Here is a 19,654-nt window from a genome sequence, read left to right on the forward strand (position 1 = left end):
TGATTGTTCTTTTGTGCCAAATTCTCCTTCAAAAGAACATTTCGTAACAATGGATCCGTTTCAAAACTTTCCGACACGTGGGTAATTTGCATAAAATATCCGTCTTCGTCGTGTTTCTTATGTTAAACCCGCCGAATGACAACCAGTTCGAGAAACCGTTTATTGACGCTGTCTGGATGGATTCTGGAAGGAAGTGCTTCAGGCGAGGTAGCAATATTTTGCGGGAGATGATCGCGATTCCTGTCGTCGGAAGTGAACTTGCCTTGACCTGCTGTGACCACTTTGACTTGTATTAAGCTTAACCGCTCAAACGTGGTCTTGGGGGTTGAGGAAAAATTACATGTATGCATTAATGACTTTTTTTTTTTTTTTTTTTTTTTTTTAAAGATTAGGAATGTCTGTGTCGGAGTCTTTCCAAAGCACTGAGCCTTCATATCAAGGAACGGATAGGGTCGACGTGGGAAACTAGTTCAAAGCACTTAAAGTTTTAAAATGATAAGAATTTTTTGAATCTCTTTTATACTGTTTGGCCGATTTTCAAATTTTGCTTACATATGCTGTCCCAAAAGTAAAGAAACGAAATTCAAGATAAATTATGTTTAGTTTAGTTTGAGCAATGCATTGCATAAAGATGAAATATATTTCTACAATTTAAAATTTAAAAAAAAATCAATTGAAATTTTTTAGATATAAATTTTAAAATGTTTGATCGTAGGCAAAAATGCCTGTCCCTTTTAAGTTTCATGTTATTCAACCTCTTTGTTTAGCAACATATATATATATATATTTTTTAAATAAAGAAGTTTAATTATTTTAAGTATGAACTATTAGTGTGTTACATTCATGATAAAAATTCATACAGAAGTTTTTCTTTAACAAATTAATAGAAAAATAATTTAGCTTCCACTTCATGTCAAGTCCCTTACCTTGAGATTATTTTACCCAAAATTAGTTTACCTAAAAGGGGCAGTACATACTCAGTGACATAGATAATCTAGTCAAGGGAAGTTTGACTAATTTTGAATATGTTTGCCCCTCTTTAGCAGATTTATAAACTAATGGGGGGGTAAAATAATCTCAAGATAACGGACTTGACATGAAGTGGAAGACAAATTATTTTTAGTGATTTGCTAAATTTTTATCTAAATATTTTCAATTGATTTTTTGTTTTATATTTTAAAATGTAGAAATATATTTATAGTCATTTTATGCAATCCATTGCTCAAATTAAACTTTAAATATTGATTTATCTTGAATTTTCTTTCTTTTCTTCTGGCATACGTAAGCAAAATTTGAAGATGGGCCGTTATTCTATGTGGAATTCACCCTTTTATCTAACAGCTAAATGTGGAGCAACCTAGTGAACAGATAAGCGAATAAACGCTTTCGTTCAGGAACAGAGACGTAAACTCAAGAAGGGTTAATTACCCTTTATTTCTCAAAATAATAGCTAAACAGATGGCCCCTTTTTCAGGGCGTACAGCAAAGCCTCCACTTGGGCTTGAATTCAAAATAATAAGAAATAAAACTTAACTAAAGAGATATAGCCGAAGCTATCAAAATTCTAAGCAGTTGGCTCCTAAATATCGAATAAGCTAGCGAAGCTATCGAGGGCCTGTTATACGGCCGAGCGTAGTAACAGCTTAGATTCAAGGCAAACGCGCGCTAGTCAGAAACTCTCTTCTTTTCTGAAAGAAGTCAGTGGAACTTAAGACTTAAATACTACTCTTACTCATTTGCATTAAACGCGATTCTGAAAACACATTCTAGTAGGAAATTGTAAGCTGAAATTAGGAATGACAGGAAAGTAGCTTTAACTAAAATTAACTGTTAGATATTTAGGATAAACCTTGCAACTATTCAATTGTAAAGAAAAATTCGAATATAAATATAATAAAAGAATAAAATTAATAATTAACTTATGAAACAAAGAAAACATGATCATAAAATATTTTAGTTATTGTATATGAAGAAACAAAAAACATAATTTTCTGCTTTAAATACATAGTAATTACCGAAGTACAAATTATTTAATTTTAATGGTAATTCTAAATTTTAAAATTAACACATAACTTTCAATGACATAATATCAGGGATGTTCGTAGCTAGTTTTAAATATATATATGCAATATATTCAGGAGTAGGAATTTGGATGGCGTAGAAGTGTTGATCCATAATGGCAAGGAAATTGGAGGCGAATGCAGATTAAATCTTCAGTTTTATTTTCAACATGTCGGCATATTAAATGTGTCTGTTCCAAAAGGCTTACATTTTTGATAACTTTGTAGAAAGAAAGCAGCAGCAGACAGAAAACAGTCTAGCTAGGCTAAAGTGACCATACGTCCCGATTTTTGGAGGACTGTCCCGCCGATTTTTTAAAATGTCCCGCTTTTTAGAAAACATCTGCATTTCTCATTTTAAATGTACTGTAAAAATATATTACCTATTATTATAGTGAATATAAAGAAATAAAAAATACATTAAAAAATGCATGCAGAGTAAACTAAATTAGGCGATGTAACGAGTTAGATTTACTCGGTGGTGTTCGATCATTGTCGTTACGTGTCGCCAAGGAATATGTATTGTTAACGGAGGAACAGCTAGCATTAGCTGAAGGGCTGTTTGCTTTCCACATCATAAACCACAATCAAAGTTTCAGATCAATTGATTGTATGCCGCAAATGATCAAACCATTGTACGACAAAAATATTCATGTGCAAAGACAAAAACCGAAGCAATTATTTGTAATGTTTTTTTCACCATATTCGTTTTCGCAATTGCAGAAATAACTAGATAAATACACATTTATATCCATATATTATGATGCTTCCAACCACAAAGATTTAAAATTATTTCCCATAATTGTTAGACCTTTTTGATCCAGAAACAGGAATTAAAATTGGAATATTAGATTTTGCTTTACTGCCGGGTGAAACTTCACAAATAATTTTTGATTCATTAAGTACTATTTTAAAAAAGAATAATTTGAAAAATAAAATTATTGCCTATTGTGAGGATAACACTAACGCAAATTTTGGTGGTAAAGCTAAAAGAAGTATCAATAACGTTTTTACAAAACTTAACGAACATTTGAATCAAAAATTTATCGGAGTAGGTTGTGCAGCGCCCATTCTACACAATACTATTCAAACAGCATCTGACTTCCTTCCAGTGGATGTTGAAAATATTATTGCAAAAATTTATTCGTATTTTTATATATACTGTGCGTGTTGAAAGTTCGAAGAATTTTTGTGAAAGCGCAGAAATCGAATATTAAAGAATTATTGGTTGCAGCAAAACACGATGGCTAGCTCTTTTACCAGCTGTAGAAAATATTAAAAAAATATACGAACCATTAAAAATCATACATTGTATCACAAGATAAATGTCCAAGAATATTGCAGCTCCTTTTTGAAAATGACACATCACAAATCTGACTTCAGTTCATCCACAACCAAGCTATATTATTTCACAATTCTGGGAAAATTACTGAAGGGGACAAAATTTCAATTACGGAAGTGTCAAATGAAATCAATAATTTGAAAACAAAATTGCGAGAAAGAATTGATAACGATTACGTTTATTTAGTTATTCGAAAGGACATCACTAGGTTGGAAGAACAAAGTGTAATTAAACGACCTGATTTTCTCAAAGAAGTCAGAAATTTTATAACAACTGCTTGGAATATCTTGAAGAACGGACAGCTCAGTTCGAGAATATTAAAAATTTTCATTGGGTGACATTAAAAAAGGAGATTTTATGGGAATATGTGAAAAAAAATTTTAATATAACCATTTTCCGAAAAATAATATTTGTGAAAATGATCTTTTTGATGAGGTGTCATTGGTACAAAGATACGTTACTGATGAAAAAAATTAAATGTTGATTGTCTGCAAATGTAGAAACAGACAAAAATAGACGGAGTTATTCCTTCATTTTAAACAGAATAATATACCTTATGAAAATATTCTGAAAACTGCAGAACACGCGCTCTCCCTTTCAGGAACAAATACAGCAACAGAATGTGTTTTTCCTAGTGTCAATAAAATATGAATAATTGAAAAAAACGCAGTTGAACATTAAAGCTTTAAAATCTGTACTAAGCGTAAAATATAATTTGACCAATTCATGTGAGAACTTACACGACATTTTTAGTAAATGATCCAAATTTATTACGATGATTCTATCTATTAATTATTATTTAATAAATTATCCGAATCACTCGGATAAAAAATATGACCGTGAAAGAAAATTATATTTTTTAATAAAATTTTAAATTAATTGAAAACAATATTCAAATTATTGTTTTTAAAAATACTTTTGTAGTTACCATAGTTAATAATAAATATATTTCTGTATATTTATAGACAAGTATATGAATGTATACAATAAAATGTATTTTTTTGAATTATTGGTCTGTTTTCATAACTAAATTACAATTCTCATTTCATTCCATTTGTTCCGCTTTGTCTCAATAAAAAACGTAGTCACTTTAAGCTAGACCAAAGCGTGGAAAGCAAGTGCGTTATGTTCAAGATGAAATCCTAAGTCAAACTGAGTTAGTTTTGATTCTCAAAGCATTTTGATTGAACAGTTAATATTGTTGTAAAATTACTATTGGCTGGTTGAGTTTCAGTTCCATTTAAATCATCATAATTACGTAAGAATCATATGACATAGAATAGTCTCAAAATGACGCAGTGCAGAAAGGGGTTACTATTTTTAGAATTAAGGAGGGAAATTTACGTTGCGGAAATTACGTCTTTTACATATTCTTTATTTTTCTTACACACACATACTAACGCAGTCAATAAAATAACTTGAATTGAGAAAATTTCCTTATTCGGCTCCAATCCTTAATTATGTCATCATTTACTACTCGGTATGATAAAGCTGTTTCACTAATGAGTTCATCAATAAAATGTCTCTAAACGAGATTTTATTTATCTTACAGCCTAGCTGAGACTTAGAGGTTTAAACTTTAAAGAATACTTTTTAATCGCTTCATCAAAATTACAGTATAGAAAAGACAAGAAAAAATATGGTAAAATTATTAAATATTCTCTCAATAAAATATATGCTTCATGCTTCTATAGAAAATCGGGATAATGCTGAAAATGTGAATATTTTTTAGCACTTGGCCTTGTGTCACAATAGCTGTAACATCAACGAAGAGTGCAATTTCAATATTATGTGGAATGTCCGTTAATACAAGAAATGGGAAAGATACATCAAATTCAATTATACTGCTGTAATTTAAGATCTGGAAATAGCTTTAAGATAATTTGAAGTGTAAAAATATATACTCACTCTGAAATCCAGGTCAGTAAGAATAAAATTTGCTAGTCTAGCCACAGGTTGCAGAAAAGTAACCCTTGGGCTGCCTATTGGCAGTTACTGCTGTAACCAAAAAAAAAAAAAAAAAAAAAAAAAATCAACAGCCTACCGAATTCGATGACACTTCAACCAAAATAAAAACATCTGGTTACAGACATACCGGTAATTGCAAAATTTAAGAGGAAATAAAATAATCAAATTGATCGCTTCCTTATTCCACACCATCATTCGAAATCCAGGTTCATAATAGAACTGATGACAGCTGATAAAAGAATATGCATTTTGACAATTCAAATTACTGGTCTTTGAGGCAGTAGACTTGAACCGTAATCACGTACATAATTCAAGCTTTTACATTCAAAGCATAAAGCAAAACATTTGCGGCAATAAATGAAAAGATTTATTCTAGCGGTATAACAATATGCCGCTGATCTGCGATAGCCGTTACATCTCTCTCTCTCTCTTTCTCATTTTAACTGTAACCTGACACGAATCCATTATTCGCGGCACGCGATTTACGAAATTCCGGAAGAACACAAATTTTCCTCCTACGAAAACTCCGCGAAGTAAATCATAGAAACAATCGAGTACAACTTATTCGTAGGTTCATGGATTCCAATGCAGGAAGTTTTAAGTTCATTTTTAGTAATACAAGAATGTTATAGTTGTTTAATATAGACAAAAACAATCGGATTCTTTCGGAGTGCTGCACGCTATAGAATAAATAACAAATACATAAATACATCTTTCATATCAAGTACGTGATATGTGGCGTCAGATTTTTTATTATTATTTATTTACAAAAATGCTACAAAAATATTCACAAAAATTTTCAGTTTCATTTATACATAAAATGAATTTTAATTTATATCCATTAGATACATTATTAAGAACGCAAAACAAAGATATAATTACGAAGGAGGATATTAACTGCTTGTAAACTGCTCGGTTTGTAAAGCAAGTCTCAATGAGTTAACTTTAGAGGTTTTATGCTTTGTTGAATAACAACACTCTTAAGTGGTTATTTCATGGAGGTAGGAAGTTAGATGGAGTGGCCCTAAACCGGTTTCCCCATACCCTGCTTTGAAGCACTGGCGATCCCTTCTTTGGTGACCAAAACATTGGGTCATTTACCATTGAATTCAATGGGTGTTGACATGATCGGATGTAATTACATGTTAAATATGCATATAAATGTAAATATTTTCTTTTTCTACAATACTTAAGTCCTAAGTATATGAAAAGAAAACAGTTTTAAACAGCATTTCATTCTGAACGGAATTACATGCTATACTTTTCACAGAACAATTTGCTCAGATTGCTTTAATTTGAAATATTTTCACAAGTTTTCGTATAATATTACATTAGAAAAAAAATTAAGGTAATTCGATTTGATTCGGTTAAGGATTACAAAAATTAAGATCAAAGTTTATTGTATTATTAAAATTATGTATTATTTCTTTTCTATTTATAGAGCTTCTTCCTAAAATGCTTTCTCATATATGACATGATTTTTTTATCTTCTGAGGCATCTTTTAAATCGAAAAATATAAGTCAATTTGTAATTAATGTTCTATTCGGTCCATTTCAAATTAGAGCACCTTTTCATTTAATAGCGAAATACTTTAAATAGTACTTAACTTTCTCTGAATATTTCTGAAAGAGAATAAAATAAGGATTATTTTTTAAATATTATTTAAAATTTGTAAATGAGTTATTATAAAATGTAAGGGGAATAATTCTTTTAATTATACTTGTCAGATTTTTTTACCCTTAATTTCAACAATACATATTCCAAAACTCCTCTTTATTACTTTCTTAAGTACGCATCTCATAGAAATATCTTTACAGTACCTTTTAACAGATTGCTTTCCAGTACGAACAATTCTTGCTTAACTAGTTTTATAACGTATTTACAATTCAATGTTAAGGTTATTATATATTTAAATAATATTTATAATCATTAAAAATTTAGATACATTTAATAATTAGATTTTTTCACAGTAACTTTCACAGTTGTTTATGAATGAATAAATCCTTCATTTCAAATACATTTATAAATAATTTAATAAATATTTACGTATTTTGTTAAAGGCAGATACATGCTTTATGCAAGCACATGCATAAATACAATTTGTCAGTTCCGGCAATAGGGAATCTTTAATTTCTGTGCATTCACTATATTTTTCGAATAAAGTAATTTACACTAATTTTAAAAAAGTACATGTTACAGTAATATGTGGATGTGAAAAAAATTATTTTATTTAAAACATTTTGGCATCTGGAACATAAAATAAAAGTACCGAATACTCTATCAAAGGGTATCGAAAAATATATACAATTTTAAAGGTACGGTGAGGTATTTTTCATTCTTTAAGCATAACTTTTCTGCTAAAATCTATATTTTTGTAGTTCAACAGCTTAGAATTTTATAAAACTAATTCATAATCAAAATCGCTGTTATTAGTTATGGAAAAATAACCAAGATGCGATTTTTGCGTAAATGTCACTAAAATACAAATTGCTGTTATCCATCACACTAGGAATTTTTCTTTTATGGAGAAGTGTCCCGTTTTTCGATTTATATGGAACTGTCGTGTGTCGAAATACTATCAGAGCGCTGTCAAGTGAGCTTCAGAATGTAAACAAAAAACACCCCATCTGGTGACCGAAGCTTCGGAGAGATGCTTCTTCACTTCTAATGCCAGATTGGCCACTCCTTCCTTTCTTACCTCCATGGGTTATTTTCAAGGACGTGAGGAAGATAAAAACCACGTTTTCGCTCAGCGGCAACAAGCGCTAAAACGCATGGTTGTTAATTGGCAGGATTGGATTATTTGATTATGGCAAAACACATTAGAGCAATCAGCCTACAGCACTTTCTAAACGAAATTGACTCGTATTCACGTTACAAACGGAGAAAACCAAGAAAACGCCAATGCAGCCAGCCGGGATTCGAAGCCGGTTCAAATAACTAATGCTCAGGCGTCTTATCCCATCGGCCACTGTTAAGCACTTAATTGCATGCATGATTACCGTAAAATAACGAATGTTGCGAAATCTTTCAAGAAATTCTGTTAACAATGCTTCTAGAATCAAAACTTACTATCTTGTTCTTCAAATTCTTTATTATTTGATGAAATTTCATTTAGTTCCTAAGTAAACACATTCCAGGAGTTTATTTTATGATGCCAAAAACGTCGCCGACGAAAATACAAATAAACGATTCTTTCTGTTCATACAGAGACATAATTTTACATAAAACAACAAATAAATGAATGAATTTTAATAAAATTATAATACTAAATTTTGTTTTCAACGCTTTTTTAAGCAAACGGTTAATTTTTACAAATAAAATAGTAAAAATGTTTTAAAATCTGAAAACTTTCAGATTTTACATTACGCTCAAAGGGGCGTTTTTTCAACATTTTGTGGGTTACATTTATTTATTAAATACCATGTTCTTCGCACTTAAACCAATTCAATTCGCAAAATAATTTTAAAATGAGCATGTCTTTAGAATTTCCGATACAAATTATAACAAATATTACGATACAATAAAACAAATTCCAAATTAGAGCTTTCAGAGCTTTCGGTGGAGGATTACGTTATTCAAAATTTGATGGCTCTAGGTAACGTTGTTTTATCACAATGTGAGAAACATACATACATTTATGCAGCTTCTTCATTATTTAATTTCTTTAAATATAATACTGGGCTGTATTATTTGGTGGCAACAATTTGAGAAATGAATCAACGCGAAATGCCAAAACGAAATTAATAGCCCTTTGGGCTAATGATAATTTCAGGTAAATTTATTGGGAACAAAATATGTGGAACTTTTTCAGCATTAACAGGATTGTTTTGAAAAATCATTTTTAAAATTGAATTGAAGCATAAAAATCGACAGTATAAAGTAAGAAACACGCACAGAAAACACTGCAACAAAATTTTATCCTTATCATATATTATTTTTGATGCAAGAAAACAATGCAAAGGTTTAGACTGCTAAAGAGAAATCCTGCAATTAGCAAAATTAAATTTAATAAAATTTAACAGCAACAGCAATGCATGGAATCCTTTTCAAAACTGGCAGGTTATCTTTAAAAATGGCATTCAAATACATAAAATTAATAAACAGTGCTCTAATTTTAAAAAGTCATCCATTTGTTCCAGTATTCTGCTCACTTCGAAAAAAGTACATAACTTTTAAGAGGGCTTGTACAATATTATACATAATTCCATGAAACGTTATGTAAACTTATAATAAAGTACACAACAATATAAAATTTTATTATACTGAAAAATGAGAACGGGAAGATTTTCTTGTGTATTTTATACTCCACCTTTGCTTGCATGGTAAAAATCTATGCGATAAATAATTTCATCTCACATGTCGGCCAGTATATTACGATCGCTCACATGGGTGGTACAGTTGCAAACATCTTGGACACTAAAGGGAGGGTGGGAACAAGCACAGTATCCTTATACTCCTTCACAGGAAGTCACATAGGTTTAAATCCGAAGAACACAATGCTTTATATACTTGTGCTGTGTGTCCTATTCATCTTTGCGACAAATTTTGAGATATTCTTGCAAATGGTCTTCGTCCTTAAGGGCAAATTTTGATTGAGATATTCTTGCAAATGGTCTGTCTTTGTGATGAATTTTAATTGAGATACTCTCACAAAATATCTCAATAATAAATATCAGTATGCAAAGAATATAATCATCTTTATAGTAATATAAAGAAATAATCACCAGTGCTTTCAATATGTCCAACACGGTATCAGCTTACCAGTACGTTCAAGTTAACCTTCCCAATGGAGTACAGATGCCTGCTGTATCAGCATGGATGTGCATATTCAGCGTTAGTGAAATAAAAACCTGGTATCAGATGCGTAGTTTATTTGTAACAAATTTTAAAAATGTTAATGTATTTATGCTCCATACGAGAAAAACCTCTTGCAATCACAACCCGTTCGATCATTAAAAATAAAACCTGGAATAACACTCACCGTTTCGCAGTTTTTTCCACTCGAAGTCTTTTAAACGGCTCGCTTTTTAACCAACGTTCGCAAGGTCACACATTAATTCCATCTTCTCTGCTTTCCCATTTAAAGCAATTGGTTTGAGACTTCTACCGGAACACTACGGCTTGGGCTTCACACAATCTTTGGGGGAGAAAACGTATAACATTTCGACAAGCAATGCACTGTTATAAAGATTTATGACGCGTAATAGGGCAAAAACTTCGTTTTCCGACCTTAGAGAAAAGAGATGTATTCTTGGGGTCTTAAATAGAATCACAAGAGAATTTGAATACGAAACTCTTTACAAAACATAAAACAGTTAAGAGGGAAGATATTTATTAAAAAATTAAACAATTTTGCACCAGATAATGTACTGCATGTAGTTTAGAACAACTGTTAGTAATTACAATGCAAGTTTTACCAGTTGAATGTGTTATTTTAAATTTATTTTAGATAGTGTTTTAAAAATAAAATAAAGACCTTAATTATGACGAAATGTATTCATTAATATTTCATATTACTAACGTTTGCCAATTAATAACATATAAAATTAATTTCAAAAATATATTGAAAAGTTTTAACCCTTTCAGTTCCAATTTATTTGTTTAAATGTAAAGAGGTAGCACGTGCTCGCCTTATAATAAGCAAATTCACTACGCCTCTATAAGAAGAAGCGCGCGATAATTTTCAAATCTCTCCCACATGCGTGTAATTCCCAGGCTTCTTTAAGCATCTACTGGGACATATATACCCCCACTGGGGCTGAAGGAATTAAATTTTGAGAATGGCTCTGCTCCGAGTAAGGCTTTTGGATAGATCGCGAACAAAGCAAAGATCTTTTGTTTCGGGAGCTGGCAACACCTACTAAGTTCCATTAATAATAAACGTATGACTGCACAGTATATAATGTAATTTCAGCGGTCTAAACATTTTATACTCACCTAAATACATTTCGAATGCCAATAATAATACATACGACGCCTGGAATGGCAATATATATATATATTTTTTTTTTAATCTCAACCAAATGAACTTTTTAAATGTTTTAAAAAAGAGAGTAAATAACATAATAGAGGCGTATTTGCTTTCTTGTGCATTTACTAGTTAGGGTTAAAAACCTTGAACTGCTGTGTTCTTTTAAGGTAATACAAACACATCTATCGGAAATCTGATCAACCACGCGTTTTGGTCGACATTTTGGCTCCCGTGGGCGCCAAGGCGATAAAGTGTTTTGGGATCAAGTCTAGCCGGTCCTGTTTATACGTACTCCTATCACGCATAAGCTCGACAGCAATAAAAAAACAAAATCGTCAAGATGGACTTTCCACCAACTTCCACGTTGCCTGGAGCGAACAGTTCTCGGAACGGAAGAAGTTTCCTAAATGTTATTCTTGCCCTCAACAGAGCGTTTACCTCTATATTTAAGAACGACTCTCTATTTTTCTCTTATCCTAAGTACCTTTTGCATTGTTATGCTAAGTAGTTCGCCAATCGAAGCAGGTTTTTAATCAAAAATATTGCACTCTCAGTCATTTTTATGTATCTAAAGTTTCTTCTTCGGTTATCTCTTTTTTCACTGACAGATACGGTCAGACATTTTTTTTTTTTTTTTTCACATCGAAATTGATTATAGATTCATAATAAAAAAAATTAGTTGTAGAAATACGTTTTATGCAGGAGATGGGAAAAATATGCAATCCCATCGCCGGGACTCGAATGTGGACCTCTCGAATACGCGCCGAGTGTGCTAACCGTTACACCACGAACGCACGCTAGGAGGAGGGATAAAATACCTTATACAGTTTTCAAAACTGAAAATCTTTCTATTAAAAGTATTAAAACACTGCAAGTATTAATATTTATAGTAGAATTTATTATCAGTTCTTTTGGATACACAGCTTAAAAATATACGCACCCGAATTTCTCAACAGCTGTTGTCCTTTCAGATTCCAGTCAGTATTATCAAGCTTCACGTCTAAAAGTTAAAGAATACTCATTATTACTGAAACATTTATCTGACTTCGAAGGCGAATCATTCTACGATAGTTTCCATCTCATTGTAGCATAACTGCTCATAGGGCGGCAGTTAATCTGCCAAAGAAATGTACCAAAATAATGCAATGTATTTCTAAAAAAAACATCACTTAAAACAGCGTGTAAGAACATAGCTAACAAGATTAAAAATTGTTTTACTTATCTTCAGAATCGTATTAATGTCTGGAGAAAGGGTTTTGACAATTTACAAGCTTCCTTCGAGACACTGCAGCTAGCGGCTTTCCGACTTTGCACTCAGACATATGTGTTTGGCTACCCGATTGAACAGGACTGAAATTTCCAACAGCCAAAGTATTCTCTGCAATTCTGGCTTCGTGGATGGTGATCGCCTCCTTTCTTGTCCTATTCTGGCACATTTCTCTTTTCAAACTTTACTGAAAGGTTAGAGACAGCACAAGATTCTTCACAGTATTCTAAATACTTTATTCTTGCATTTCATCACCTAAGGATAAGTTTTCAAAGACTTTTTATGCACTGGATATATATATAGATACACGGTTTGACAATGGCAACTAGAATTGCTGCTATTTTTATTGGCTTATATTTAACCAATGCGGTTGTCCCATTCTGTGGCACAGGACCACGCAAATAAAAATATTTCATGTGGACACCACGACTTCCTTTTGCAGCCTATTAAATTATACACATTTTTGCTGCACTTCATTTAAACTTATTTCCTCGAATTTTAGATACATATTCCTCATTCAATCAATTGCGTTCTCACTTCAGGGCAAGGTAAAAATACATAAAAACTCAAAACACAACTTCATAAAAAATCTCAAAATACAGGAAAACCTAAAAGACTAGTAAAAAAGTATTAAAAAAAATTATTGCAACTGAAATTAAGTTTCTACGCAAAAACAAGCAATTCGGCCAACGGGCAAAAAAAAAGGCAAAATTTTCCGCACAAAAATTTAAGGTTAACTTTTGGTTCTACTCCGCAAAAAGACACTAGACTTGGTGCACCAGCTGACTTAATTGACTAACTCTACTAAGAGCTTCCAATGTAAACAAATGGAGGCTTCATTGGGCCTAGCGTTAGGCTAAAGGCATAAAAATCCTAAGTGGAATATATAACAACAACATAATTCAATCACGTTTAAAGCAAAAAACGCGTAATTTACCAATATACCAGAGTAAAAAAAAAAATAAAAATAGAGCTCATTGAACCATGTAAAATGGTGGGTACATGTTTGGTGAGGCCGAATGCAACAAAAAATGGAGGTTCCCAACTAGATATTATCGCAGTCCCATATACAAAATTTCAACGTTTTATGGTTAATCTTTTTTTAGTTATGCGTTAAGCGAGATACTTGGATGTACGGACGTATGTATGCAACGGGAAAAAATCCCTTCTGAATCCATTTTAAATCCATTCTACAATCCGTTTTATCCGTACGAACAGACATCATGCAAGAAAATCGTCTAAATGAATTCGAGGGCGCACAGTATGGATATTTTCAATGAAATATGATACCCGAAATTTTTCGCGATTACAATACTTCCTTTCATACAAGAAAGTAATGAAACTGAAAGACAAAAATGCCCGTCGAGATGTTTGGTCATCACTACAAGTTTACAATACTGCTTTGTAAATCACCATTGGTGTTGGGCAGATATTAACGATAATTAATAATTATTTAAACACTTACATTATTATTATAATTACGGAAATATATTTTTAATATCATATGTCAAGTATCTCGATACAGAATCGTTTTCTTCCCTTTGCTGTACAAAAAAAATTATGATACTTAAGTTACAAAATAAATGTTCACATTTAAATTACTTTAACTGAAATTAAAGCAAAACATGAATACACTATATGCCAAAAGAAGGATACTTTCGTGGAGGATTTTCTAGAAAAATCGTGTTCAGCAGTCTTTCCAAAATATTGGAGGTCATAACATTTTTAACGAACTGAAGAATTTATCTTTCAAATAATACTTTAAAAATTTTTCAAATACGCATTTAAATTAATTTTTAATAATAATTTATAATGCCATTAATACTGCAATTTGAAAGCAATAAAAGCATTTTTTAATTTTATCTGTTTTTTAACTATTTTTTTAAACTAGTATAGCATAAAACGTTACAAGTATGCAATGTACCCAATAAGTAACTCCAAATACATAAAAGATGATTAATTCCATCTGGAGAGCATGATCTAGATATAGGAAATGCTGCAATAATATTCCGCCCCTTAAAAGCCCTGACAAGATCCATTACACCGAAACTGAGAAAGTAGAACTCTTAGCTTCGCATCTGGAATTTCAGTTTTGCATAAACAACATGTATGACACAACATAACAGATTATCTCTGACTTTCATAACAATTACACAACAAAAAAACCACTCACTAAAAACATCGTTCCAGTCCTACCGTCGGAAGTTATCGGCTATGTTAAGAATTTAAAGAACAACGACCAAATCAACAACAAGATGATGAAGATGCTACCATTCAAGTTAATATTCGAGCTGACCAACATTTTCAACACTATACTTCGACGGCAATACTTTCTACAGGTGTGGAAAACAGCTAAAATCACCCCTAAGTCTACTTCCCATAAGTAAGCTTATGGAAGTAGTTATTCTCAAAAGAGTATGTGATAATCTGGAAGCAAACAATATACTGGTTCCACAACAGTTTGGATTTCGGAAGTCATTGCCTACATCCTATCAACTTTATCGTGTTATGGAACACATCTCTGAAGGAATTCACTGCAAGAAGTTGTTACGATATGCACACCTCTGACAAACCTTTGATTAATTAGAAGAACTTTCTGTTTGTCCAGAGACTATTTGTCAGTTAGAACTTTGAGAAAATGAGTTACGGAAATTCCCTGGTGCGGTTTCCGGACACAAAGGATGTAGTAAATGACCCCGCCTAAAGCTTTTTCTAAGATGTTTAACAAAAAGGGAATGAAAGGGGCTTTTGTGTGGATTTTATGCAGTGAGAGACTTGAGAACGGTAGCGCCAGCGATGTAAACCGCATCCAGCGGTCAGTTTTTTTGTATTATGCCTGTAATGTTTTGATTATTTACCTTTTTAATTCAAGGAAACCTTATTACGTTTTAAAATAAATATTTAAAAGACAACTGCTCTTTTCCTTTCATCCATCACGGGTGTTCAGACGTTACAGCTTTATATAATCGGTGGCAGCAGGTGTGATTAGAAATCCACGAATAAGTTACGACGACAGTCCAAATAAAGTGATTAGAGCTCTTCGAAGCACGTGGATTAGCAGATCCACGGAAAACGTTACGGACGCTAGTCCGTTGGAAGCAGATTTTCGATCTACTGAATTTCGGCTCAAGTTGTGGAACAGAGAGTGTCCAGATTTAGTCAGCAACTTTTTAAACTTGTGTGATCGTCTTGTGTCCGAAAAAGGTTACTGCATCCAAGTGTTTGGGACAGCCATTGTCCGAAGATCATCAGTTAAGTGTAGCGAAAAGTGAAGCTTGTGAAGTTGTAGTGTTGTGATAAAAGTGCTGTCTGGATCATCAACACCTAAAAAATTTTGTGTCGGCGTGTGCACATTCCAAGCATCAACCACTGCATCAAGGGTCTACAAATCCAGGCGGGTAAGTATCTTGGATTTTTATATTGAGGCAGTGAAGTAGTTTAAGTATTTCTGTAAATTAACTGTTCAGTCGACACTGTTTTCTGTAAAACTTAAAAAAAGGTGTTTGGTTTATTTTTATATTAAGAAGCATGAATTTTAATTTTGAATCTGTGTTCATAAATAGTTAATATCTGAAATGTTAAACTTTGTGCTGAAAGCTGAAATTAATCTTATAAAACTGAATGTTTAAAATGTTAGTATTTTCAGTTAAGGTGTAAAATTTTATTTGAGTAAAAACTGAACATTTCTTTTTGTTTTTCTGTTGAACTGGTAAAAGGGGAAGCTAGAAACCCCCAGTATCTTATTTTAACCGTGTGTGCGAAATCAATGTTCAATTATGAACATGAGGATATGTGTTGTTTAATTTATTGTACCTTTGAATGCATATTTTAACACACCTCAAATTATGATGAACGTATACGGTATTATCATAAGCCTTCGAGTTAACGCAACTGAATTCTAAGTTTGTAAAACGGTAATAGTATTTGTAATCTTAAGCTCTCAAGTAACAAATTATATTTGAATTGACAATGTGCATATTATGGTGTAAATTATTTTGCATTTGTGTTTAGATCTATAGAATATGTTATGGGAAAAAAAATTAAGGGTTCAATTTTATTTCTCTCTTTGTGAAATGATATTTGTTTAAATCAATCTCTCCTCTACATATAATAAAACAAAGAGTCTGTGTGTGTGTGTGTGTGTGTGTGTGTGTGTGTGTGTGTGTGTGTGCGTGTGTGTCTTTCGTTCGCGCTGCGCGTAGGCTAATAAACCCACGGCTACGAAATTTGGTACATAGGTGCATCTAGACAAGAGCCAGTGCACCTTGAAGCGATTTTTTCGAAATTCGAATTAGAACTTATTTTATTTTATGTTTTGTGACGAAATCACGTCATTTTGAGACATAATGGGCTTTAGGAAAGCGAGATTTTACCCTACACACTCCATTTTCACACCGTCATGAAACGTAGGCACTTAGCTATTTTACGAACTTAAAATAAATTTCGTGTTTGAATAAATCGATTAAATACGAATTTATTAACAAAGGGAGCTTAACACCTTTTCAACGGGATTTCTTCTAAAAAAGTTTATTTTTAAAAATGTACAGTTTATTTTTTTTTTTGATTTTTGGACACTTAAAACTTTCATCCTTGCGACTGCTTTTACAAAAAGAATTTTGGAAAAACAATAATATTTTGTATTTAAAAAAATTTTTTTAAATGAAGCTTCCGAGTACACATCTCACATCTTTAAAAATGTGATTTTGGCAACAATTTTCCTTTCTTATTGTTGTTGAAAGATTTTTGATGAAATCGAATCATTTTGAATAGTTTCATTCTTTTAGAAATATGGTTTTGGCAACAATTTTTCATCGTATTTCTCATGTCACTGTTTTTAAAAGATTCGCATATTTCATTCTCATTTATATATACAATACATTTTTATTGATTTTTTTTAATAAAGTTGTTCTGCAGAGTAAAATGTGCGCGGAATTTTTTGTTTTTGAGTTTCTTTCATGTTATTTTTTGATTATTTCACTGTTTGTAAGATATTGAAAAGTTTTGCATGATTTTTTTTCTTCAATGGAATGTTGGTTAATTTTTTTTATTAGGATAATTAATTTTTGTATTAAGGGATATAGCTTATTTCATTGTAATTTTTTTTAATTTTTTTCTCTTGAAAATAAAAGATAAAATATTAATTATACTTTGCCTTCCAGAACTTTTTGTTTTTTGTATTCTTTTATGGTATTTATCGCTTATTTCGCTGTTTTTAAGATATCGAAAAGTTTTGAGGGATTTTTTTAGGAAACAAAGTTCTTAACCTTCTTTATACCATTCGAGTTCTTAAGATTTTGCAAAGGGAAGTTGGTTAATTTATTTATTAGAATAATTAATGTTTGTATTAAGGGATATTGCTTATTTCATTGTAATTTTGTTATACGTAATAACTTTTTTTTTATAAAGTTGTTCTGCAGAGTAAAATTCTACGCAGTTTTTAAATTTAACGTTTGGTGTTCCCTTCAGCCATTTTTTCGGTACATTTAAAAGCCAGACGAAGGCTGGCAGCGAAGCTGCTAGTCTTATATATATGTAGAGTGAGGGAGCTAAAATTGCTAGGTTGTTATCATAATTTTGGCTTATCATAGCATTCTTATCAAAAGTTAGGAAAGAGGATCTTAAAACATTGGCTTGATCTGAAACCTTGGCTAGGGGAAAAGTTAAGCCTGAACTTAGGATATTGGATTTAAGACAGCTGATTATGGAAATAAATCCTATGAGGAGGAACTACTGAAAGGCCTGTTATCTGTTGTATGAGTTACGGAAATTTCCTGGTGCGGTTTTGGTACACAAAGGATATAGCAAATGACTCCCTCCTGAAGCATTTCGTAAGACGTTTAACAAAAAGGGAATGTAATGGGCTTTTGCGTGGTTTTTATGCAGTGAGAGATTTGAGAGAAGACGCACCAGCGTCGTAAGCCGCATCCAGCGGCCATTGTTTTGTATTATGGCTGTAATGTTTTGATTATTTTATTCGTGATTACTCCAGAAATTCTTATTAAGTTTTAAATAAAAGACAACTGCTCTTTTCCTTTCATCCATCACGGGTGTTCAGACGTTACAAAGTATACTGGGGGTTTATTCCTAGACATAGCCAGAGCTTTCGACCGTGTCTGGATGAACGAACTAATATACAAAATCCACAATCTGGGCTCTCCAAATTACATTACACACATAATTAAATCCTACCTGACAGTTAGATACTTTGTCGTTCACTTTTCTAACACTTACTCCACTAAACGTCTGATTCGCTGGCGTCCCTCAGGGGTCGCTACTAGAGCCTATACTTTTCAATATTTATGCGAACGATATACCCACCACACCCAACACTACACTACATGTACTACAACATGTTCGCTGACGACACAGCGATCTTTGCTCAAAATGCATTTCTTAGCCCAGTCATATAATCTTCATAATCACATACATGCACTAGAGACCTGGCTACTGAAATGGAAAATTCAGGTCAAAGTAGATAAAACAATTGCCATAGTCTTCACCAAGAAGAGAAAGTTAAACAAAACCTGCAGTTTTATGGAACCTCACTGCCCTGGGCTAAGCAAGTCACTTATGTTGCGGTGATCCTCACAAATTTTCTCACATGGTCCCCACATATACACCCTATTATTCAGAAGTTTCGGGTTCGTAAAGCTTAACTCAACCCCTTAATTGTCCGAAACAGCGTTCTATCTATAGATAAAAAGTTACTCATTTATAAATCCATTTTGCGTCCCATGCTCTTACGCTTGTCCAGTCTGGGCGTATTCATGTAAAAACCTACGTAAAAAACTGCAAACTGCTCAGAATGTTGTTCTTTGGCAAATTACAAACGCTCCGTACTATATTAAAACAATGCAATTCATGCGGAACTAGGCATAACTTCACTGAGAAGTTTTTACTACCACCTGGCCAGACAGTTTCACATTCGTTTACATACTATAAGTAACTCTGAACTGAGAATTTATATTTATAATTATATGAACGATACTAATAAAAAAAAGGTCAATGTCCATTCTCAATCCATATGTAATCATGGAAGTCT

General features: G+C 32.2%; 1 protein-coding gene across 4 annotated transcripts in view; it reads right to left on the bottom strand.

Moving 5' to 3' along the window:
• The window catches only part of LOC118185324 (uncharacterized), a 108,362-nt gene that overhangs the window by 40,569 nt on the left and 48,139 nt on the right, over positions 1–19,654 (bottom strand). For 2 of the 4 annotated variants that reach the window (XM_035355162.2, XM_035355161.2), the window contains one exon: positions 5,311–5,400. The exons of the other annotated variants lie outside the window; for them this stretch is intronic. The gene's annotated coding sequence lies outside the window, so the exon portion shown is untranslated. The remainder of the gene's footprint in view (positions 1–5,310; positions 5,401–19,654) is intronic. 4 annotated transcript variants of the gene reach the window in all.

Source organism: Stegodyphus dumicola, chromosome 8, assembly GCF_044657685.1.
Source record: "Stegodyphus dumicola isolate Sdum_Otavi_A_Nest chromosome 8, ASM4465768v1".
In the NCBI taxonomy this organism is placed as follows: Eukaryota; Metazoa; Arthropoda; class Arachnida; order Araneae; family Eresidae; genus Stegodyphus; species Stegodyphus dumicola.